Source organism: Vipera berus (assembly GCF_964194415.1).
Source record: "Vipera berus genome assembly, chromosome: 2".
NCBI lineage: Eukaryota > Metazoa > Chordata > Lepidosauria > Squamata > Viperidae > Vipera > Vipera berus.
Genome location: NC_138203.1, coordinates 238,365,043 through 238,390,838, shown reverse-complemented (window position 1 = coordinate 238,390,838; position 25,796 = coordinate 238,365,043). Strand labels below are relative to the sequence as shown.

Sequence of the window (25,796 nt, the reverse complement as noted above, 5' to 3'; positions counted from 1 at the left end):
CTATCCGAGAGGTCACGAGCGCATGAGTGACTGTGCGTAGTGCATCTCGGTCCAAGTAGGGCTGCAACTGGCACACCAGGTGAACCTGGGCAAAAGCCCCCCTGGTCACAGCTCCTATATGATCTTCAAAACTGAATGTCTAAAAGACAACTTGGCAAGAATTATACTACTTTAGGAATAATCTCCATATAAAGTATAGTGAAACCTGAAAGTCAACTGGTCATATCTATTCATACCATTTTTTCACTTTTTTTTACTTTGTGTGTAATAGAAGTGCTCATCATTCACGAGTCTTGGGATAATAAATTCAGTACAAATATTAAAAAGGTCTCCTCATATGCCTCCACAATTAGAACCCTTTTCTGCTATGTGACCAGCTGCAGAGATATACAGTAGCCAGATAGATCAAGCAACATATAGGATCCATACATTGTGATTAGAGGAATCATAAAGAAACAAGCAGTTATAATGAATAAATAAGTATAGTTCTTTCAATGCCATTCAACTCTACACTCACAATATTATACTCACAAGCCTTGTGAAAACAGTGGAATCGTTTGGCACATAAACTTGAAAGACCAGTTCCAGAGCAGGTAGACTCCTGTAGTGAATCAGTTTGTATTTTGGTTTCTGGCACATGATTACCAATTGATGATGGACTATATCATGATCCAAATGGATGATCTAAATGTTGGATGTATTTTTAATAAAAACAATTTCTAACTGATTAAGTGATTATATAAATTAAAAATAAAAACAAATGTAAAAAGTTATTGGATTAAATGGGTTAATACTTCTATATAGTTTTGGGAAACAAAATATTAATATTTGAGGAATACTTTTTTAATATAAGCTTAATAATATTAAATTCTTACAAAACAAGTTTGAAACTCAGAAATGTGATTGCATTTTTTTTATTACTATTGTTATTAAAACCACCTGGGCTGACCCAGAATGGTTGCTTGGTACTTTCCAAATTCACAAAATTTCACTGTATGAGACAGCGCCCATGTCAGCCTTGTAAATAAATATTCCTTTTATATAAACAAGTAAATGTCAGATAGGGTACGTAGCATGTTATTGATTTCATCATGATATTTAAACTCAGTGAATCAGCTAACATTTTACTTCCATTTCTAGAAATTTCAGTAACCTCAACCCTTTTTTTTCTGAATTCCAGAAGTACCAGTCATGAGAAAAACATGCTAGATTTAATGTTTAGTTCATAACATTTTAGGAGTTGGTAAAACAAATTTTAATGAATATTGGAATTTTGCGATTGAAAAATCTCCTCTGAAGCAACTGAAGTAATTTTTTGTGTGTAATACAGAGCTCTGTGTATATATGCAACCTTTTATGCATTGATCAAAAAACTGTGTCTCAACCTTTATTACATAAAGGACATAGCAAATCAAGATACTATAACACATAGGACTATTCTTGTAGCAGCTTTTGATAACTGAAATGATAATTTTTGCATAACTGTACTGAAATTTTCCGGACATCTAACATTCCAAAATGGATGAAGATCTGCCCAGCATAGCAGATCCCAGTGATATCCATTTTACACAATCAAACCTTACTTTAAAAGCATGACAAAGTAAATTTATAATTCAAAGTGGCATTATATTGAATTTTGAAACAAGAAACTGATTCATGTTTGTACATATCTTTGACATTAAATTAAAAGAAATATTAGGAAAGATGCACTTACAGGATCTTCATAAGTAGCCATCTCATAATATACCAAGTTTTGAACTGATGTATGGAGAAATAGAATTCTTCCATCCTTTTAAAAGAAATATATATACCAAGTATGATGAAAATATGATATACCACATGACCATATACATATAGATATATGGAAATCCACAATCAGAGATTTTCTATGGAGCATTATGGGATGATTTCTCATTGTATCACTGTGTTCAGGAGACAATGACTTTGTGTTATTCATTTTATATGAATAAGCTACTTAAAATGTTTAAATTCTTGAAAATAAATGTTTTATAGATCAGGGTTTTTCAAAGGTTTTTCATTCTAGCATTTCCTAATAACTGGAAAGACTAAGGTCAAAAAATATCATTCGAATGCAGCCAACTTTTTATTTCTAGAATTTTGCCCCTTGATCAAGGATTCTGGGAAATTCTAAACTGTTGCCCCAAAATGTTCAAAGCCCTGTTATAGATATCTACAGTTTGATAAAAGTCACCAAATAAAAATCTAATGACTAAGTTCTAAATTCAACCTCATATTTGTTTATAATCTTTGAGTCACAACTATCAAAATATTAGAGACCCACTCTACAATTATTTAGAGATACATTTTATGATGTACAAAACTCTGTGGCAAATTGAAATAATGTTACATCACATCTCATATGTACATTAATGAATGGATGAAATATAAAGTTGCTTATCCTTGTTTCCAGTAATCCTAAAATGATGTACTGTGTGTTGATTATACTGTTCAAATGTTTAAGTACCGAACAAATAAACTGATCATTTCATACTGCATTATACATAGTGCCTGAACAAACTAAAATATGTATTTATACATAATCTGAATAAATTGCTATACTTGCTTAAAATACACTAAACACCTCAAACATAATTACTGGTTGTCACCTAGCATGAAAGACAAGGAATATAAAACTAATGAAAGTTTATGCCCAATAATTAAACTCATCCTAAATCAACAAATCGAAGTTTAATTTTATTTAATTTTAATTTTAGCCAATGAAACTTTGATTTATTGACTCAAAATCCTAATTTAAATGGTTGAATGAAATTTAATTATTCCCTTGAAAAATGAAATTTCAGTGTTCCCTAGAATCACAGAACGTTAGGTTTAGAAGGGACTCTGGCAATCCCATCCAGTTAGGCAACCCCTAATATTGCATCTCTGGCACATGGCATTCAGCCTCTTTTTAATAATACTTCCATCACCAGTCAGCCCACCACTACTCGTGGGAACCTTCTCCATTGCTGAACAACTATTATCATTAGGATTTTTTTTCCTGATATTCAGCTAAAATCTACTTGTTTGCAGTTTGAACACACTATTTCTTCTCCTATCTTCTGCAACAAACCTGAACATTTCCACATCACAATTCTTCAAGTCTGAAGATAGCTTTCATGGTCTACATATTCTTCTCTTCTCCAGGCTAAACACAGTCGATACTTCAAATCATTCCTTACAGCTTTTTGAATTCCAGACACTTATAATTTTGGTTACATTCCTATGGACTTATTTTTTTCAATGCTATGTGCTCACCTGATACTATTTTATAATCCCCATGCAGTGGGCCACCCCTTTTTTCCCCTTCCATCTCCTTTGGTGAGTTTGCTCACTTTCCTCAATCTCAATGCCCATTTCCTTTCATACTCAACTTCTCATCTTTCATATCAACCAATATGTTAGATGAGAATAAACGTGCCTTTTAGTCTAAAATCTTTTCTCTCACACTGATCCAAACAAGCAGCATTTTGATTTTTAATTTGACACTACTTTACCTTTATTTGACAACGTGGCTCATATTATTTTCTTGAAAAGTATAATTCGATTTGTGATGATACTTTAAAGCAGGGTTGTCAAACTGGGGCCTGTGGGCCGGATGGATCACATGCAGGCCTGGCCCAGCCCAGCTTTGCAAAGGCAAAAAAAGTCTCGATATGTCATGTGAGGTGATCGAGTTTGACACCCGTGTTTTAGACTATATCAGTACATGTGAGCTCTACTAGGTAAATCAGACTAAAATTACTTTTATTAAGATTGACTATAATAACAGAATCTTAAAATTCTGATTGTGTGTACCACCTTCTTAATGATCAGTGATTTAGGGAGGAATATTTTTATTTGTAATATTTGTGAAACATGCCAAAGTTGTTATCATTTTCAAATCATCTCTAACAGCAAATACACACACACACACACACACACACACACACATATATATCTAGGTGCATTTTTACCTGCATACCAAGAACCAGAAATTCCTGATTATCTGCATACACCATTCCTTCATCTACCAAGTAACATAGTGGTGAGGACAAGCTACAGAGGCATTCACATTTTGCTGAAGTCCTAAAGTTCCTTTTCTGTGTATGTTGAAAATATCCATTTTTCTCAATACATCTAGAAAGGTATATTGAGATACCTTTTAATCAATCTATCAGTTGTAAGTCAACTTACTTTTATAGAAAAGACAGCAGTTTCATAAAGAGATTTTGATCAGTTGTTTTGCATTTACCAGCCAAAACTATTATCAATTATTAGTCATAATACTATATTAGTCATAATACCATATCATTTTCCTAATAAAGTTATTCCATCCCAACAGAAAAAGTGAGCAGACATCCACAAAGTACTATTTCAACATGGTGTTGTTATTAGTTGCGAAGTCGTGTCCGACCCATTGCGACCCCATGGACAACGTTCCTCCAGGCCTCCCTGTCCTCTACCATCTTCTGGAGTCCATTTAAGCTGGACTTGGTAGGCAGTAGCTTTTGCCCTTCTCAAAAAAAAACCTGTGTCCCTGAGTTGCTGAGAGTATAGCAGCATATAAATTTAATAATTTTTTATTATTATTTTAAGAGGTTGCATGTGGAAATGTAGTAGCCCATGGTCAGGGATCATTTCAATTTCAGTGAAAAGCCTCTTCAACCATTTGTAGACAATGAGAAACATCTTTCTATTTTAGTAAATAAACCTCTGCATCAATCTTATTTCATTTTTGTGAGTTCTTTTCTTCTTTTGAGATAGTATTACTCGGAAACTTATTTACCCTATTGTTTACCCCCTCCCCCCCCAAAAAGGTCTTAAGTGCAGTTTCTGTGCTTTTGGTTTAAAAGTCTATTCTAAAATCCTTTGTTCTGATTAGTTAATGTTCACACAGCTCAAAAAGAAAATCTTTCCCTTATATAAAAAATGTAAGCATCCCTACTACTTTGTATAATCTTTGGCTTATGATGTATTCCAATTTCTTTACGGCTTACAAAGATGAGAGATACACACTTTAAGCCAGAGTTCTAATTTCCATTCCTGCTCTGATCAGATGTTTCAATAATTTACTTAAGTTCTCAGATAATGACTTTATTTGCATGATATGACGGACTCAGTCAGCCAATCTTAGGGAAGTGCTTATCCTTCTGCACAGGCTACACAATCAGTTGATCCGGTCTGATGGAGAGCAGTCTTACAGCTACTCCAAAAGGGTAACTGGGAAGCTTTTCTTTCCTGTTTTGTTTATTTTTATGAAACAAAACAGGCTTCTACCAGGATGTAAGATTGAGACTGCTTTGACCATTGTGATGTGAAAGGGATAGGGAGAATGTAGTCCTATTAGTTTTCTTTGATCTCTTAGTAGGATATCAGCTGGGTTTGCATTAGCAATTAGCAGTTTTCATTCTTTACTTTCAGGCCATGTTCAGAACATGTTAAGTGATTATGCTACTTTAAACATTGATCTGCTGCTCCAGAAAGCTAAATAAGGTAGTCTTAACAATTCCCCCCCCCCCCCCGCAACACTGCAGAGGCTTTTTTTTTCATTCTTTCTGATTCTTCAGATCTTTTCCCAACTGTGTGATCATAAAAGGCTTTCTGGGGGAAAAAAACCCAGTCTCTATTCTCTGGAAAGCCATTAGGTGTGGACTTTCACAAGATTAAACCACCTTCCTTGTAATCCAAAAACTAATTGGTTTTTCCATTATTACCAATTCCTGCAGCATACGAAATAACAGTTCTAAGCTTCCATGCACAGCCTTAACAACCTAAAAACATAGTTCATATATTGTGCCATAAACCTTTGCCTTTTCATTTATAATTAAACCTACACTTTCATACCCTACATGCATTCAACTCTCTTCCGCTAGATTAGACTATTTCCTTGTCACTGGCCTGAGATGATATAGGTTCTCCTGCTCAAGCAGGGGGCTGGACTAGAAGACCTCCAAGGTCCCTTCCAGCTCTATTCTATTCTTTCAGACACAGGGAGCACTTTGCAAGTCAACATAGATTATTTAACATCTAATGCTGAAACACACTACGGATGTGTGTGCTGTTAACTATCACAGTACTACGCACATGTTACCTCTATGTTGCAATTCCTATACTGTTTTCAGTTTTATTCTGGCCACAGTATAAAATGTTGCTTTTGACCTAAGTATCTTAGGACTTGACTGGGAGACCACGTCTGGGTACTGATATCTGGACAAACCTTCTTAGAAATGTTTTCATTTTTGGTTGTTGCTCCAGGGCTATCGGATGCAGTTTCTTGGGAGATACCACTAATTGCTACTATTATTTTGACAAAGATTCAAGACTCTCCTCTTTAGCTGGATCCAGTGGTGGGATTCAAGTACGTAACAACTGGTTCTCTGTGTGGATGCCCCTTCTGGAAGTCTGTTCTGGGCCTGGGCAACAAAAAATTAGCTACCCGTTCTGCTGAACTAGTGCGAACCGACTAAATCCCACCACTGGCCTAGATGAATGATTTTTAATTTTAAAGGTGTTTTTATAATTAGCTATCTTCTGCACTTTCTAAATAGAAAAGATAATTATAAATGCAATTAATAAATAATTTTCATAATGATCATTATATTAGAAATTTGTGAAACAAAATTATGGTGTGTTTTGAAAAATGAGTTATATATACCCAATATTTTAAATGTTGTGTGCTAATACCACCAAAATGTCTCGTCTTGAACAAACCAAAATTGTTCATGAAATTCTCTATAACATATAAAAAAGCTGTCCAACAATTTGGTTTAACTACAACAAAAATTAAAGATACTTGCGAAGCTAAAGGGTGTTTTCGATGTAAATGTTCTTGTAGTTCTCTTGTGGTCCATACTGCTGCTCTACATGCAGGATCAGTCCTAAAATCAAAACCAACCTCAGGTATATAATATCAATAGCAATAATAATGGGACTAAGGTTAAATTGAAATTAACTATTGTATTAGGAAGAACAAGCAATTTACACCATATGTGTACGTACGTATGTATGTGTGTATGTGAATATATATATATATATATATATATATATATATATATATATATATATATATATATATATATATATATATATATATATATATATATATATATATATATATATATATATATATATATATATATATATATATATATATATATGGTAAAGGTTCCCCCGCACATACGTGCTAGTCATTTCCAACTCTAGGGGCCAGTGCTCATCTCCGTTTCAAAGCCGAAGAGCTTGTCCGAGGACGTCTCCATGGTCATACATACATACATATATACATACATACATACATACATACATACATACATACGTAAAGGTTCCCCCGCACACGCGTGCTAGTCGTTTCCGACTCTAGGGGCCGGTGCTCATCTCCGTTTCAAAGCCGAAGAGCCAGCGCTTGTCCGAGGACGTCTCCGTGGTCATGTGGCCGGCATGACTAGACGCCAAAGGCGCACGGAACGCTGTTACCTTCCCACCGGAGTGGTCCCTATTTTTCTACTCGCATTTTGACGTGCTTTCGAACTGCTAGGTTGGCAGAAGCTGGGACGAGTAACAGGCGCTCAACTCTGTTACGCGGCACTCGGGATTCGACCCGCCAAACTGCCGACCTTCCGATCGACAAGCTCAGCGTCTTAACCCACTGAGCCACCGCGTCCCTCTACATACATACATACATACATATATATATATATATATATATATATATATAAATATATATATATATATATATATATATGCTAAATTTTTGGATTGCTAACAAAGAGTTAAAGGGTGACTGGGATAGCTGTTTTGAGCTAATTAGCTCTCATCAGCCAGCCCTACCCTTCTGAGATTTGAACCTGGTCTGCTTGCACATTAGGCAGGTGTGTTGACCCTTGGGCCACAGGCTCTTTCTCAATTTGTCAGCTGTATCAGGGAGGGAAGAGACAGGGGAGGAAATATGTTTTGAGTGTTTTTTGATACACCTGTCGGCCCAAATATGGGAAGAAGAAATCTTTAGGATCATCCAAGTAATAAGTCATCCTAATTATTCAGCTAAGCAAATGTATATATTGGGCAGCAAAGATAGCTCATTCTTTCTCTTATTTCTTTCCCATGCAAATTAGAAAATCAAAAGGCACTATGAACACTAAGAAAAAAGAATTTATAAAATGTATCATATATTTCAAGATGGCATATTACTGTGGATTGGAAGCAAATTCATATTATTATATATTAATTTTTTATCAGATTAACAGTTTAATTATTTTTATGAATTAAAAACACAAGCAAAATTGGCACAACATAATTATACTGTGGACATACAAAAACAAATACATACATTTTGCAACTGTTTTGCTTACATTTATTAAAATGTTTTTATTTGCTAAGACATTTGAAGCTGAAAGCAAGTATACACTATGTGTGTTTCATTTTAGTTTTGAAATATATCAGCAAAACAAAGATGCTTTCTTTTTCATTGAAATAAGATCCACAACATCCTGATGTTACAAGTCTTGGCCCTTTTCTATAAATTAATTCCATCAATTCTACCACATATTAAAATTTAAATACAGAAAAAGGTACTTGCTATTTTTTTCCCCTTAGATTTTTAACTTCAACTTTTCTCATTTTTCACATCCAACTCATTATCCTCTCCAAAAATAATAATTACTATTTTGAACTGTTATTAAAATAGAGGTGTCATACTTTCTATTACCTTGCTGTATAAATCCATATATCATAGTGTGTCAATAGAAAATAAATAGTTCCACAAGTTCGGTTGTAGGTGAAACTGAGAACTGGCTGAAGCATAGGGGGATAAGGAGGTGGCAGAACGGTGCATAATCTCTTCCCAGTTTGAAGAGACAATATTCTTAAACTTTGAAAATAAACAGAGAAAATTCAGTATATCTTAAAAAAAAACACTTCACAGTTATAGCATACATAAATCTTAAGTAATGGTTTTGTTGTCATAAAATGCTTCCCTATAGACAGCCGTCATAAATTAGTGAAGTTTATTTTAGTTATATATGATAACATTTTAAAAGATATTATTATCTACAAATGTACTTATTTGGGCACTATTTCAGTTCTTATCAGAATTTATTATTATTATTATTATTATTATTATTTAAACTTGTATACCGCCCTATTCCCGTAGGACTCAGGGCGGTTTACAGGGAAAAATTAAAAATACATACATACAAAGTTAAAATCGAATTAAAACTAAAATTAAATTAAGTCCCTGAATTTAAACTAAAACCCCATTAATAAATAATTAAAACCCCTCAGTCTGGGCCAGACAGCTCAAAAAGCCAAGTTTTCAAATCCCTGCGAAATGAGCGAAGGTCGGGGGCAGTCCTAAGCTCCATGGGAAGATGGTTCCAAAGGGCCGGCGCACCCACAGAGAACGCCCTTCCCCTGGGGATAACCCGCCGGCATTCCTTGACCGGCGGTACCCTAAGAAGGCCCTCCCTGTGGGAGTGCACGGGATGATGGGAAGTTGATGCCGGCAGCAGGTGTTCCCTTAGATAATCCGGACCCAAGCCATTGAGAGCTTTATAGATCATTACAAGCACCTTGAATCTCACCCGGAGGGCAACCGGAAGCCAATGGAGTTCACGGAGAAGAGGTGTTACACGGGAGTATCGGGAAACTCCCATAACAACTCGCGCAGCTGCATTCTGCACCAGTTGAAGCCTCCGAGTGGTCCTCAAGGGCAGCCCCATGTAGAGAGCGTTGCAGTAGTCTAGCCGGGAGGTCACGAGTTCATATTAAAAACATTAATACCTAACAAAAATCCTAAGACAGTTTAAAGGAAGATTGCCAGTTTTATTATCATTTTCACATACCTGTTGTCAACACCCATTGCAGCCACCCTGCTGGATTTCCCAACAGCGCTATAGATGTGCAAGTGACTTATTGGGCTGTTAACATGACTCCAAAAGCTGGTAAATGAATTCAGATCATAAATATGAACATTGTGAGCTGAACAGCAGTAAAGAAATTTATCTTCCATCGTGCCAATTGAAAGTATTCCTTCTTGGAAGAGGGATAAACTGGATAAAGAAGAATGATAATATAGACCAAATGTAAGAAGAAAAAAGAAGTCAGTTGCCAGTTATGTACTGCTGAAGAAACCAGCTTCAAATGTGTTACAGAACAAAATTAAACATGTTCATAAAATGATAATAAAATGTGTATAATTGAACAAAATTAAACATGTTCACAAAATGATAACAAAATGTGTATAATTGAACCAGAGTCCTCATATATGTTTTAGAATATAATTCCATAGTTACTGTATGCATCACTGAGATATTTACAAGGATTCATGCAAGGGAAAAATCCAACATTTTTATAAAAATAAATTTATTTTATAGACAGTAATTCAAAATAACTTTTTATTAATATTATTTTATTTATTAATATTATTTTATTAATATTAGTTCCAGCTTAGTTTGAACCCTGTTCTGCACTACAACTTTAATATTTATATTTTTATATTCTATTTATATTTTTATATTCTAAAAGCTTAATACTAGCCTACTTATTGTAACTGATATGAAACTCATCCAGAGGTATCCTGTCACTCTAAGTCCTTCTGAATATTTTTAAACTGCCAACAGAATGTCTCATAGACTCTCATTTCTAACCTGATGTTTGTACAGCTTTCTCTTTCTGTATTTCTTGCTGAAAACTCTTTTCCCTTTTAATATATACAATGTTGCTGACATTACTCTATCAGTGAAAACTTCCATAACATTTGCGTAGCTCATGAAAATTCCCTGCTTTCCGTAGGTGGAATTTTTTACCATAAGCCTGATTCTTGACTTCAGTTTCACCACTTTATTTTCATCTGAAATCAGAGCAGGTAACAGTGTCTGCAATCAATCCTCTCCCCATGGCTCCATTAAAGTCAGTGTTTTGTAATGGAATTTCCATGCCCTGATATTTGTATATGCATTTTTATAGCTGCTATTCCTTTGTTCTCCCTACCAAAAGGCTTCTTAATGCAGGTTTACCACTATATCGCCATAGCTAAAAGCATGTGTTTATATTTTTAAAATTCCCTTGCTATTTATCTTTTAGCTTTCCAGAAGTGGGTAGTATATGATTTGGGGGTTTTTTTGCAAGCTACCCAATATTTCTTTAAAAAATTAAGGCATAGATTACATGCTATTTAATTGTTGAAAGGGAATGAAGAGTTTTCATTAACTCATAATCTGATGCACTGATAGTGGGTTCAAAGAAGAGTTTAGTTACTGGTTACCTCCAAGATAACAAGAGAAAATAATGATAATCTGACATCCTCTGCATGTTCCAGAGCTGCAAAGTATACTCACAATTATACCACTGTCAATGTTGGTATATAAAGTTTTTTTTAAAAAAGCTTCTGAAGCTCCCTGATTTTTATAGTACACATTTTAATATAGGAAACACATGGACTGATGCTCAGGAAACTTTCTTTATAACAGTGTCTTTGGATTCAACTCAGGGGATATGAGGATTTTAGAAAAAAAGTTTTTTTTCAGCTACCTGTAAAAAGCATCCATAGTATCGAATGACCAGAGTTTGACCGATCCATCTAGAGATCCAGAGATAAATAAAGAAGTAGTGTTTGGGTGCAGTAGAAGCTTTGTAACCGTTTTGGAATGACCTTGAAATACATGCAGCAAGCAGCCTTGGTCATTCCAAGATTTTACTGGATTAAAAAGATAAGAAAAACATAGATCCAGTTACATATATAAAGTTGGAATCCACGTATGTGAGGTGGGCAGTTATATGCATTGAACAAAGAAATAAACGTATGTGCATAAATTTTATTTATTTTTATTTTTTATTACATTTATATCCCGCCCTTCTCCGAAGACTCAGGGCGGCTTACAAGCTTAGCAGTAGCCTTCATTCTATGTATATGCCTGCTTATTAGGGCTTTCACACACACCCCAAGCGGCATTATTACAAAGTCAGCTTAATTGCCCCCAACAATCTGGGTCCTCATTTTACCTTGAATCACAATAAATGAATACAAAAGGTGCTATCTTATGGCATTTTCTCCTTGTAAAACCTGAAGGGAAGTTCATTGTGTGGCCCCTCTAACTAGATCATTATTTCCAACCTGGCCAAACTTGTATGTCAATGCATATCTGTCCCCAGTCAACATATTAATTGCTGAAAAATCCAGGAATTGAAATCAATACATATGGACATTGCCCAAGTGGGAAATATTAGTCTAGAACTAGATTGGAGTCCTAGTGGACAATCACTTAAATATGAGACAGCAGTGTGATGCAGCTGCCAAAAAACCAACACAGTGCTAGGCTGCATTAACAGAGGGATAGAATCAAGATCACATGAAGTGTTAATACCACTTTACAATGCCTTGATAAGGCCACACTTGGAATACTGCATCCAGTTTTTGGTCATCATGATGTAAAAAAGCTATTGAGACTCTAGAAAGAGTGAAGAGAAAAGCAACAAAGAGTGAAGACAGGCTAAAACATATAAGGAACGGTTGCTGGAATTGGCTATGTCTAGTTTAATGAAGAGAAAGTCTAGGGGTGACACGATAGCAGTGTTCCAATATTTCAGGTGCTGCCACAAAGAAGAGGGAGCTCAAATTATTCTCCCAAACAGGAGAGGGCAGGACAAGAAACAATGGTTGGAAACTAATCAAAGAGAGAAGGAACATGGAATTAAGGAAACACTTCCTAAACAGTGAGCACAGTTAACCAGTGGAACAGCTTGCCTTTAAAAATCGTGGGCGCTCCATCACTGGAGGTTTTTAAGAAGAGGCTGGCCTGTCACTTGTCTGAGATGGTACAGGTTCTCCTGCTTGAGCAGGGCCCTGGACTAGAAGACCCCCAAGATCTCTTCCAGCTCTATTCTGTTTGATCTTCTATACATTCATCTGAACACCTTCTTTCTCCAGATGCTTGGTTTTGTTCTTTTATTATGACAATCTTGTATAAAAATTTCCCTTGATTTCTGTAACTTTTTTTATACTTCCAATTTTCTTGTTTTCAGTTTTTTTGCACTGGTATTTTGACCCTTTGCAGGAGGTGTTTGCAAATATGTATAATGGACTGCAGATAGTCTTCATTAGGATGGATTTCCTACCCTTTTATATTATTTCAAGGAACTAAACCCAAAAATGCTACTTGCTGAAATTAAGCTATTGGGTCAAGAGACCAGAAATTGTAGTTCACACCAAAGCTCTGTTACCTGCTGTCTGTGTGTACAGACAGCAGGGCCCTGGACTAGAAGACCCCCAAGATCTCAGAGAGAAGCAGCCTAGAACTAAGGAGAACTTTCTTCACAGTTAGAACAATTAATCAGTGGAACAACCTGTCTCTATTCTATTCTATTCTATTACCATATTTTTCCATCTATAAGACGCACCCTTGTATAAGACGCTCTCCGTGCTGATCAGCTGTTTGGCAGAGCGCTGAACAGCTGAGCTGGCAAATCCACAGGTTTGGCAGGCCAAAGATCATGCCCCCTCCCAGCTCCTGTTAATGGCAAGCCCACAGGGGCTTGACACCTGCACCAGGTGGCATGGCAACCAACACAGGCATGCCCTGGGCTGCAGAGCTTACCATTATTTTTCCATGTATAAGATGCACCTGATTTTTGAAGAGGTGTTTGCAGGAAAAAAATAGCATCTTATACGCGGAAAAATACGGTATTTCACCATATCATTTTGCAAAGTATTAGTATCGCGCAAAGTATCGGGACAGTTTTGCCACTGCTGGCAATGGGATGGGCGTGGCTTCCGGATGATGCATCCAGCCCGTGGGCCGGCAGTTTGACACCCCTGTTGTACTCTATGTTAAAGCACATGCTCTTTTTCTATCTGTCTTAATTCTGAGGAATTAAAACTGTAGCTAGTAAGTAATATTTCATAAAAAAGCACACGAGAGATTTCTATGGCCCTAATACTGTAAATTACATTTTTGGATTTTGACAAAAGGTGTGAGAGAACATGGTGCCCAGAAATGGATAGCACCCATGCTGCTTTAAGCCCTCTCCCCAGCTGGTGTTGCATATTGACTATAAAAGCTGTTGTTGTAAAACAGCTTTGTAGATATAAAGAAGCCTGAAACAGATAGAAAGAGACAGTTTTCTCTAGCAATATGCACAAGGAGTAGGAATAATAGGACTCACAAGTAGGAGTAGTTGGAGTAGAAGTAGTAGTTAGCAGCAGTGGAGAAGAGTGGAGTAGTGGTGAACAGTAATAGCTTGTGAATGCTTCTGTGTGTGTGTGTGTGTGTGTGTACATGCGCACTGTCTAGAGACCCATTTTGAGTTGGCTGTTTTATATTTTGAGCCCACTTAATTGGGCATAGTTAAAAGAGCCCATGACAAAGAGTAGGTGCAGTATGGTTCAGGAACCATCTCAATGGAGTGTATGAGAAGATCAAAGAGAAAAATGCATCCCTTAGCATTCCTTGTTGAAATTTTTTTGCAGAGTAAAAATCCAAGGCCTAACTCCTTCCTTATTAAGCAGTGCAAGTACCTTGCACAAATGGCACTCTTGAATGCAGAACTGAACTCTGATAGCAACCCTTCCCCGTTCCAAGTCATACTGGAAATCTCCCCGGAAGGTCAGACTCCTCCAATTGAACTCCTTGTGTCTGTGGCAGGAATTCTTCTTCTACATACTACTACTTGGTTGCAATACCAACCATTCCCTCGAATATTCAAAACTCTCACACAGATACACAGGTATATGCATATACATATACTCTCCTTCCTCCTTATATTTCTCCCTACACTCTCCCTCCCTCCCTCCCTGTTGTGTATATTAATAACCAAAAGGAAGTGCAAATGAAACTGCAGTGATATAGCAATACAGTATGGGGACAAATCTCATCTTCTTAGGAGGCAACTGTAATATATATATATATATATATATATTCTTTTTAAGTATTAATTGTACAGTAGAATTCATAGAATAAAACAGGTTTTTAAAACTGCAAATTTCTTTTAGGGGTTTAATAGAATAGTTAGGAGAATTAAGAAGAAATTTGGGAGGGAAGTAGTAATTTAAGAAATATAAAGTATAAATCAATAAATTTCTCTTTGTAGAAAGCAAGCTCAAACCTCTGGTACTAGCTCCAACTGAGATTTAATCCATGCCAAGCATATAAATCCTTTTAAAGATTATTTTACATAAATTTTTGTATATCTGCTAGTCTTCACTGGATAAAAAGGTAGTATCTTTTGAGGTGTCACCCATTGTTCCTGTTCAATTTTCTGAAAAATTTACAGGTAACTAAATACATTAAAATATCTGTTCTGTTTTTATGACCTTGCTGATTAAGCAGTGTAAATTCCATGTTAATGAACATCTTTCGGTTAACACCATTATTTTTTTTAAAAAAATAATAACTGAGTCAATAACAAGATAAGATAAATGTTTGTACAGTATATTTGCTTTTAGGTGCCAACTTACTTTCATTGCCTTTTGAAGAAGTAAGCAAAATGTTAACATTAGATGAGTAGACACAAGAGAGAATAGAACTTTGGTGTGCATTGAGTATCTCAAGTAGCATTTTCCCATTGATATCATAGCAGAAGAAGTGGCCATCAGAAAAGCAGTAATATCTTTGCATAGTGACATCAAAATCCATGTTTGTACACCATCTCCTCCCCATATGTGGATATTCTGTACTACAATTCAAAATATTAGCAACATGTTGAATTATGAAAATGCCATAAACATTCTTTAAATCCTTTTTTCTTAAAAAACAATAACTTCAATCAGATATAGAAAGAGTCCCAGCATTGTAACAAATAAAAGCATATTTGTTTTAGAAACCTAGAAACAATGCAATGAGAAAACAATATTAATAATTTCTGCATATTTTTTATAAACCTACAAACAATGCTGTGAAAAAACAATATCAATAATCTCTCACTTATTGAGGATCACATTTCACACTGCTAATTTGCGTATTTGCTGAGAACTGAGCTGAGGTGACTGAGTTTTGGCAGAACAAAATCTGAAATAGCTTGAGTGCTTTTTGCTCTAAGCATGAAATAACATTTCTGAAATGTATTAAATGTTGCATAAAGAACAAAACATATGAACTAGCCAGTTTCAAGGCTGGAAATGGTTCTTGCTTCAAGGTGACTTTATATTACTCAACATTCAAACTGCAAGATTAGGACAAGACTCTCGGAACACATGGGATTTGTTTTGAAAGTCAGAATATTCAAAATGGTTGTTCTAAGTTCAAAATGTTTTTCACAGCAAATATAACATGACCATAGGAATTTAATTTTGTATCCTATTCTTTAGCTAGACATAGCTTTCATTATACTGCATTCCCATACATTTAAGTTACATAATTTGTAACAAAATACAATAAAACATATATACAGAGATTTAGCTCATAGCTACATAGTATGTAATTCAAAACTCAGATAAATAATGTACCTAAGGAAAAGACTGTAATTGTACATTGGAATAGGATTAAAGTCAAGTGGGAGCTTCTTTTCTTTAAACTTCCAAGTCTAAAAGACAGAAAGAAATATAAATGTATGTATAAGCTTACCTAAATATACATAAAAATAAACCAACTATGATTTGATATTTGAAGTGGATATCCAGGAATTTGAGAAGAAATAGTGTAACACAGTGCTGGGACATAATGGAATTATAGAGAAATTACAGATCATTTATGGTGTTTAAAAGAACTGTTTATTGAGATCCATGATACGATTAAAGGAGATTATTGTAGGTCAGGGTTGAAATGAGGGGTCCTTGGTGCTCTCATCCTCAGTGCTAGCACTGATGGTATTACCTAGTCTGGGTAATGAAACGTCTACAAGAAAACAACCAAGCTCAGAGAGCACCAAGGGCCCTTGAGATCTGTGGGAAAATGACCCAATTCATGGCATCGACACTTACCTTGATTACATTTCACCCACGCCTGTTTTTCTCTGGTGAGTATATGATATACTCTGTTATCTAATTCACAAAGATAAACCAGTCTATTCTTTTAAAAAAACTGCTTGGACAATATATTTATATAATTACACACATTTTTATGGGAGGGTAAAGATGAGCCTTATTTCTTTTATGAAGCCAATAAGTCTAGTTAGTAAGTCAAGAGAGAGATGGAAATTATATTTTTATGGACCAGATTGTTCTTTTTTGAATAAAGCTCCTGCATTCAACAGTACTTGAAAGGTGCCAATTATTAATAGAAACTACCTAAGAGGTTTCTGATCATATAGAGATATCAGGAATAACATATAAACCTGTAGGGCTTTAAATAGCAAGTTACAGTATCTCCTGGTTTTATACAGATCTCTTCCCCAAATATCCATTTTCACATATTACGGATCATTTCAGCAACAAGCCAACCTATCAATAATAAGGATAAAATAAACCATCACCTTTACTCCAGTGATTCCTCCACTGATAAGTTCCTCTTTCACTGGGTTAAATGATATAAATGTTAATCGACCTAAACCTGGATTTTCCACAGAGCAAATTTCAGCGTAGTTCTTGTTGTAAACCTTAAGAAACAATTACTGATATCAAAAATTGAGTGGAATACAAAACAAGCAACAAACCAAGAATTTAACTAGATACCTGATAACCTTTCAGAAGCTGAAGACCTTCATTTTAAGGATGGTCTTAGCACACAAAGTTTTTGCGTTTTTTTTTTATCAATTTCTGCTTTTTAAGCATGATTGGTCTTAGCTGCTGTTTTCTATTTTTTATTTGTAGTTTATAGCAATGATGTATTAATGTATTTGCTGTGAGTCACCTAGAACTCTGTAAAGGACAGGATATAAACTTTCTAAAATCCAAAATCAGCATGTAAGCACGCAAACAAGTAAGGAAGCAAACCTGTTTAAAACAGAACCAACACTGCAAAGAAAATCTCATCTACCAAAGGTGTGCACATGTTACCCTCAATATGTGAAATTAGGCATTTTAGGGTTAGAGTTAGGGTTAGACTAATCGTAACCTAAACTCTTCATGACTGTCTTTTCATACTTTGCCTGAATAGCTGTATAATAGTATTATACAAAATACCTAGGGAGAGTAACTATGTAGCATATTAAAACAAACCATAATACTGACATTTCATACTTTGCCTAAAAATGTCATACATCGATTTCCTAGACATTCTATACAATGTCAGCTTTCCACACATTGCCGGTACCGCCTATATTATATGTAATCTTAAATTTTAGCACAATCGTTATTGAGACTCCTTCCATGCCCCCCCATTTTTTTTCTGTCCTTAGAACAATTGCCACTAAGTAAGCGCTAAACAGAGTCCTCGACCTTTTTTAAACATTACCTATTGGCTAACTGTGACCACATTAGGTTTAGGTTAGATTTATTAAATTTATATAGGGATAAAATAGCTGCAGCTGCCCCAAATCCATTCTCACTGATGCAACACAGATTTTTTTTTAAGAAAAACATTTTCTAAACTGAAGGCTGCCCTTCTGGCTCCTTCAAGTGGATCGTGTTTTGTTAGAAACTCTAAGGAATTTAAAGAAACTCTTGGAATAAAACAGTATGAATGTGTGTATGTATGTACATATGATAAAGATGCTTGTCTGATCCAACATTATTCTCCTGATGTTCTTGTGGTTGTGGTTGGTTTTTTTAATTGATGCCGTCACGTCAGACTTGATTCCTGGCAAACTGCTTGAACAAATCCCTGCAGTTTTCTTGGCAAGATTTCAGAACAAGCTTGTCGTTGCCTGCTTGCTATGGTGGAAAGATTCAGCAAGATTCATACCAATTTCATTAATTTTTTACTGAAATAGAGGAGGAAGAACTTCTAAGGACCAGCTGTGAGACGTTAATATGACCTCAATATTCTTGGTCAAATCTTGACTATTTGCAGTCTATCGGAAGATTAAAAAAAATCAATAATTTTTAATTGACTCTTAAATACTTAACCCAACTTCCTGGATTAAAGGTTGCAAACCAAGTTGTGCAAAACCTCCAAGAGTGAGAACCATTATTTACAATAAATTGTAACAACCATATCTCTTTTTTTTAAGAATATGCATGCATAACAACCATTATTTGTTCTCAGAAACTCTTAGTTTTTAATGACATTTTTATATTACCTTAATGTTTATTGTAGTAACAATATTATCTCCTGAGGTTGAAGTTAGGATGAGTTCATCACATCCTAAATACATTTTGAATGAATCAATCTTATTCTCAAATCTGTAGATATCATTTTAATATATTAAAAAACCTGAATTCATTGCTATAACTGTCAGACCTTCAAACACTCTGAATACAGCCATTTTTCTTCGTTATTTGGCTGCCACAGCAATGGGAGGGGGGGAGATGCATTCTTATAGTTGAGTCAAAAAAATAACTTTCTTTTGGAGACCAAGGTCAAGCAGCCTATGTGTTTGTAGGGCTGGAGCTACTGTCAGGAAGCCTACCAAAGGTGTTAATTGGAGACTGTGATTTATGACACACTAATGGGTGGGGAGTTCAACTTTGTAACTTTTTTGGGGGGGGGTAACTTTCAGTTTTGGTTTCACTTTTGTTCGTGCTGATATTATGTAGCCATTAAAAGTGTTCTTTGAGGAAAGAAAATGCCTCAGAGTTCTTATTTCTACCGGTCTCATTTATCGGAACCATTACAATAGCTTTATCAGAAATGCCAATTCTTTCTTCCATCTTTCAAATATTCCAGAAATGTCCACTTAAAAATATTCTTGAGCTTTTGATAGAGATATAATGTCCACTTTAAAAATATTCTTGAGCTTTTGATAGAGATATATTATAAGGAAATATATTAGCTTACCTTTATTCCAAAATCTTTTTGCAGAACAAAGTAAACATTGTATTTTTCAGAGTAAGTGATTATTCTTGCCAAATTAAACTGATACTTTGGAAAATACATCTCTCTTTTAGCTAAAATGTGAAAATAAACATTCTGATTAAACCTGATAACCAAATGCAGTCTCTTAAATGAGTATATAATACTATTTTCTTAAAAATAATTAACTATTTGTCTATGAAGACACTAATAATTGTGTTTCTATGTTGGCTACATCAAAAGGGAAAACTATTGGATACTAAGCATAGAAATGCAACTACCTTTTTAGCAGACTGTTAAATAAATTACTCCATTTAACCAAGAAGACAAGCAGAGAAAGGAAGGAGTAATGTATACTCCATCGATGTGTGTACTTACTTGCTTGTGTTGCAGTATATGTATATCCTAGTGCCTACAGCCCAATCTTCCTAGTAAGATAATATGGTACAAATCCATAGAAACACATATGCATACTTAATGCATAAATATAATTTATTTGCATAAATGCTATCAAAATGTTAATGAAAATGTAAAATTTAAATTTTAAAAATTAAATTCATGTATTTCCGATAATTCTGTAATAATGGACAGAAAATTATTTTCTAAAAGGATTTAAATATCCAGTAAAAAGCAATCATACTATTATAAAAATATTGGAAAGCATTAAGAACACAACAGAGAAATGAAGCAAAAAAGAGTTAATATCAAAGTATTAAATATAATACTAGAACAAAGCTTATAAAGGAGTTCTGGATTCTTATAATAGATACATCTCTCCAAATAGAATATGTAAAATGAAATGGAAGACCATCCCTTGATTCACCTCACCAGTAGAGTTGGACGGTACCAAATCCAGACTGAAAAATCCTCTTCCATCTATCAGCACCAGTTTTTTACTCCTGTTATTATAGGTTGCTACAAAGGATTGTTAAAAGGAATGTTTTCAGATCACATCAACAAAAAAATATTGCTTTGTTTTATAGTAAAAAGCAACATGAGATTTAAAAAAAGAGGACAATAAATATGAAGTCTACTGAGTTTTATGACTAAGCTCTTCTCAAGACATGCTCCTTTGAAGAAAAATAGGTAAGAAGCAAATGTTGTCAAATTACTACTATTCCTGCTTCAGTCTTGGTCCTAAAGGTGCTTTTTCAAAAGGCAACTGGACTTTCTTGTTTTTGTCCTTGAAGAGTTTAACTTTTCATCCAAGAAATTCTTCAGTTCTGACTGAATGGTGGGGGAAGAGAAGGATTTATATTCCTTGCAGTTATCTGATCAGGTGCTCTCTGAGCTTGTTTGTTTTCTTGCAGACATTTCATTACCCTAACTAGGTAACATCATCAGTGCTAGTTAACTGATCATTAGCACTCTGAAGGATGTTCATTATTCTCTGAGAGTCATTGAGGCCACTTCTTGAGTCTTGAAGGAAAAGTCTTCACTTGAGTCTTCAAGAAAAAACAAAGAAAGTCCAGTTGCTTTTGGAAAGAATACCTTTGGGACAACTGTGACCTGGATGACTAAGAATCTCCATAGACATGCTTCAGTCTTTAGTGCAACTTCCTGATGCTGTTTGATGGTTCCTCCTATTCTGAAAAGCAAATTGGGAGTGGTGATCTACATGACCTCTTAGTTAATTCAAAACTTCTGTGGAATTCCTCCATGTTTTCAAAAGCAAAGACTAAGTGAAGGCAACAGTGTTTGTTACAGATTTAAATCAAGGCCACTGACTCCTCAACACCTCATGTTTTCCAAACAATAAATTTTTTATTTTTTTTATTTTAATTCCATTTATATCCTGCCCTTCTCCGAAGACTCAGGGCGGCTTACAAGCTTAGCAGTAGCCTTTATTCTATGTATATGCCTGCTTATTAGGGCTTTCACACACACCCCAAGCGGCATTATTACAAAGTCAGCTGGAGAGTGGGATAAAGATAAAGAGTTAAGGATTTACTCTGTGTCCACTATTTGCTTATCACTCTGGCTGCTTTTTGACTAGGAGATTGCTTAACTGAGATCATTTCCCTTTCTCTTTCTTCCTAGGCACTTACATATGGTGCATATGGTTTTTGACCACTCTCGTGGTAGGATATAGTACACTAGGGGTTGAGATTGGCCTACTTTACACATATGGGTGTAAAGTTTGTTTCACTCATCCTTGCTAACATGAGGTCTTGCTCTCTCTAATGCTCACATATATGCAAACAACCTTTTAATTTTCAACAATTTCTCCGGACTTTTTCTTTAAATAAGTAATTTATTTTTCTCTTACCTCCTACTATATCTAGACTGTGGTAAGGTAAGCTTTTAATAAAAAAAAAGCCAAAGGTAAGGTAACTAGGAGTCTTTGCTGTGACTCTGAAACAGAGGGGGGAAAAACCAAACGTTAGAACGCACTGTAACAGTTTTTAAAAATATTTATTTATTTATTTATTTATTTATTCATTTTATATACCGCCCTTCTCCCGGAGGACTCAGGGCGGTGTACAGAGCAAAGTAAGTATACAATAAACCAACAATAAAACAAATAAAACCCCAGATCTACAAATAAAACCCCAAATCTATCAGGCCAGGCCGGCTTGCTGGAATAGATAGGTTTTTAAATCTCGCCGAAAGGTGCGAAGGTCGGGGGCCATCCGGATTTCGGCTGGTAAGCGGTTCCAGAGGATTGGCGCACCCACCGAGAATGCTCTCCCCCTGGGGGTCACCAGCCGGCATTCTCTGACCGGTGGCACCCTGAGGAGGCCCTCTCTGTGGGAGCGCACAGGACGGAGGGGTGTTGACGCTGGCAGTAGGTGCTCCCGTAGGTATTCCGGACCCATGCCATGTAGGACTTTGTATGTCATCACTAGCACCTTGAATTTCACCCGGAAGGCAACTGGAAGCCAGTGCAGCTCACGAAGCAGAGGTGTAATATGGGAGTATCGGGGAGCCCCCAAAAGCGTCCGTGCAGCTGCACTCTGTACCAGCTGAAGCTTCCGAGTGATTCTCAAGGGCAGCCCCATGTAAAGAGTGTTGCAGTAGTCAAGACGAGAGGTCACAAGTGCATGGGTGACTGTACGTAAGGCATCCAGGTCCAGATAGGGTCGTAGCTGGCGCACCAGACGAACCTGAGTGAAAGCCCCCCTAGTCACAACTCCTATGCGATCTTCTAAGGAGAGCTGTGAATCTAGGAGGACACCCAGGTTGCAAGCCCTATCTACGGGGGGCAGTAACTCGCCCCCAATATTAAGGGATGGAATACTCTGAATATCCTGACATGCCGGTATGTACAGCCATTCAGTCTTGTCCGGGTTGAGTTGAAGCCTGTTCCTCCCCATCCATTCCCGGACCGCTTCCAGGCAACAGGACATCACGTCAAGGGCATCACTGATGTGGTTTGGGGTCGAGATGAAAAGCTGGGTGTCATCAGCATACTGATGATAACCCACTCCAAAACCACGGATGATCTCACCTAGTGGCTTCATATAGATGTTAAACAGGAGAGGTGAGAGGACCGACCCCTGAGGAACTCCATAAATGAGAGGCTTCGGGGTCGATCTCTGGTCACCCGCCAACACCCACTGTGAACGTTCCAGAAGGTAGGAGGAGAACCACTGAAGAACAGTGCCTCCCACTCCCAATCTCCTGAGACGCCGAAGTAAGATACCATGGTCGATGGTATCAAAAGCCGCAGAGAGGTCTAATAGGACCAGGACAGAGGAATGACCCCTGTCCCGAGCCCGCCAGAGATCATTCATCAGAGCGACCAATGCCGTCTCCGTGCTGTGTCCGGGCCTGAAACCCGATTGGTACGGGTCTAGATAATCAGTATCTTCTAGGAACAGAGGAAGCTGATGCGCCACTACGCTCTCAACAACCTTCGCAAGAAAGCGAAGGTTGGAGACCGGGCGAAAGTTGTTTAAAACAGCTGGGTCCAGGGAAGGCTTTTTGAGGAGGGGTCTCACCACCGCTTCTTTCAAGGCTGCGGGGAAACTGCCCTCTTTCAATGAAGCAGTTACCACTGCATGGATCCAGCCTCGTGTCCCATCCCGAGCCGAATAAACCAGCCAGGAGGGGCACGGGTCCAATAAGGATGTAGTGGAGCTTAGCTTCCTCATGATCCTTTCTACCTCGTCCAGAGTCACAGGATCAAACTCTTCCCAGATAACATCAACAAGACTGTCCATGTTCTCATCGTCAGACTCTGCCCAGTTGGAATCCAGACTGGTCCGGATCCGAGCGATTTTGTCCAGCAGATGTTGGCTAAATTCCTCAGCACGACCCTGCAAGGGATCCTCCTTCACCTCTAGATTAAGGAGGGAGCGGGTCACCTTAAACAGGGCGGTCGGGCGATTATCTGCGGACGTGATAAGGGCAGCAAAGTAATTAGACCTTGCCCTCCTTAGCGCCACGAGATAAGACCTCATAAAGGACCTTAGTCGCGATCGGTCGGATTCGGATCGGCTGGATCTCCAACAGCTCTCTAGGCCCCGTCTCTGCCGTTTCATCTCCCGGAGCTCCGTAGAAAACCATGGAGCCCACTGGGATCTGCAACGGGTCAGGGGCTGCATGGGTACAACTCGGTCGAGTGCTTCTGTGGCTGCCTTTTCCCAGGCTTCCACCATGGCACTGGCCGAGCTATGAGCAAAGGAGGCAGGTGGGGGGCCAAGCGCTGTTTGGAACCGCCCAGGGTCCATAAGCCGCCTAGGGTGGTACCATTTCATTGGTTCAGTAACCCCACGACGGGGAGTGGCAAAGTGGAAGGTCAGCCGCAGGAGATGATGATCTGTCCATGACAGGGGCATAACAATTGGAGAGCCCCCACCCAGATCATCTAACCACTGTCCAGATAGGAAAATCAAATCGAGCATGTGTCCTCCTACATGAGTTGGGCCCTGGATTATCTGCGTCAGGTCCATGGCCGTCATGGAAGCCATGAACTCCCGAGCCAACTCAGATGATCTCCCCAGGGATGGTAAGTTGAAGTCACCCAAGATCATAATTTTGGGGAACTCAACCACCAGTCCCGAGAGGATGACAAGAAGCTCGGGCAGGGCTGCTGCTACGCGACTAGGTGAAAGGTACACTAGCAGCAAGCCCAACTGAGCCTTAGGGCCACATCTAAGGAGGAGAGACTCACACCCGGCTATTTGGACAACAGTGGCCTCTCGCGGATACAGGTTCTCCCTCACCGCTACCGCCACTCCCCCGCCTCTTCCCTGAGCCCGAGGCCTGTGTAGCACCCGGAAACCTGGTGGGCAAAGATCTACCAAAGGGACACCACCCTCAGGTCCTAACCAGGTTTCCGTAATGCAGGCCAGATCCGCATGTTCACTCTCAACCAAATCTCGGATGAGAGGAGCTTTATTGACTATGGATCTGGCATTAAGATATACAAGCCTGAGCTCAGGTGGTTGATTATCTTCGCTCCCGGTACCACGGGCCGAAACCAGAGGGTCGGAGTGCATCAAAATATGTTGAAAACATATAAATAAAATATGAAGAAAAATGAATCTGAATCACAGCTAATTATCCTCATCTTCAAAAGACTTAAAAGGGGAAAATTTATCAACTTAGAATCTTAGTATGCTTAATATTAAAGCTCAAAAGAAAAGCTACATCCTAAAACTCAAAGTAGTACAAAATCACTTGTTCAAGGAGATGTGGAGAAACCCAGCCCATAGAATTGCCAAGAGTTGGACATGACTGAATGGATAACATCATCATTATTCAGGTAGATTCCACAGTATATATACTTACAAATGTTTTGATTCTTTTACAGTTAAGTCCTCTTCAGGATGGGTTTCATCTTGAAAAGTTAATCTTCACAAAAATAAATATATGAATTAAATAAGGAATTGTTATTATAATTACAATACCTCCTATTACTATGATAGCACACAAAACGTACCACAATGGCAATTTTTCAAATAAATCAGCAGCTTTTGGTCATGACATTGTTCTAGGGAGCAGGACTTGAGACAGTAAGAGGAACCA

General features: G+C 37.2%; 1 long non-coding RNA gene across 1 annotated transcript; it reads right to left on the bottom strand.

The window, feature by feature from the left end:
* Positions 1-15,441: 15,441 nt before the first annotated feature.
* Positions 15,442-17,676, bottom strand: LOC308660975. Its single transcript, XR_014024853.1, has 3 exons — positions 17,401-17,676; positions 16,436-16,512; positions 15,442-15,666 (listed from the first exon to the last, which is right to left on the bottom strand). It is a non-coding gene; the product is annotated as an uncharacterized lncRNA (long non-coding RNA).
* Positions 17,677-25,796: the final 8,120 nt, after the last annotated feature.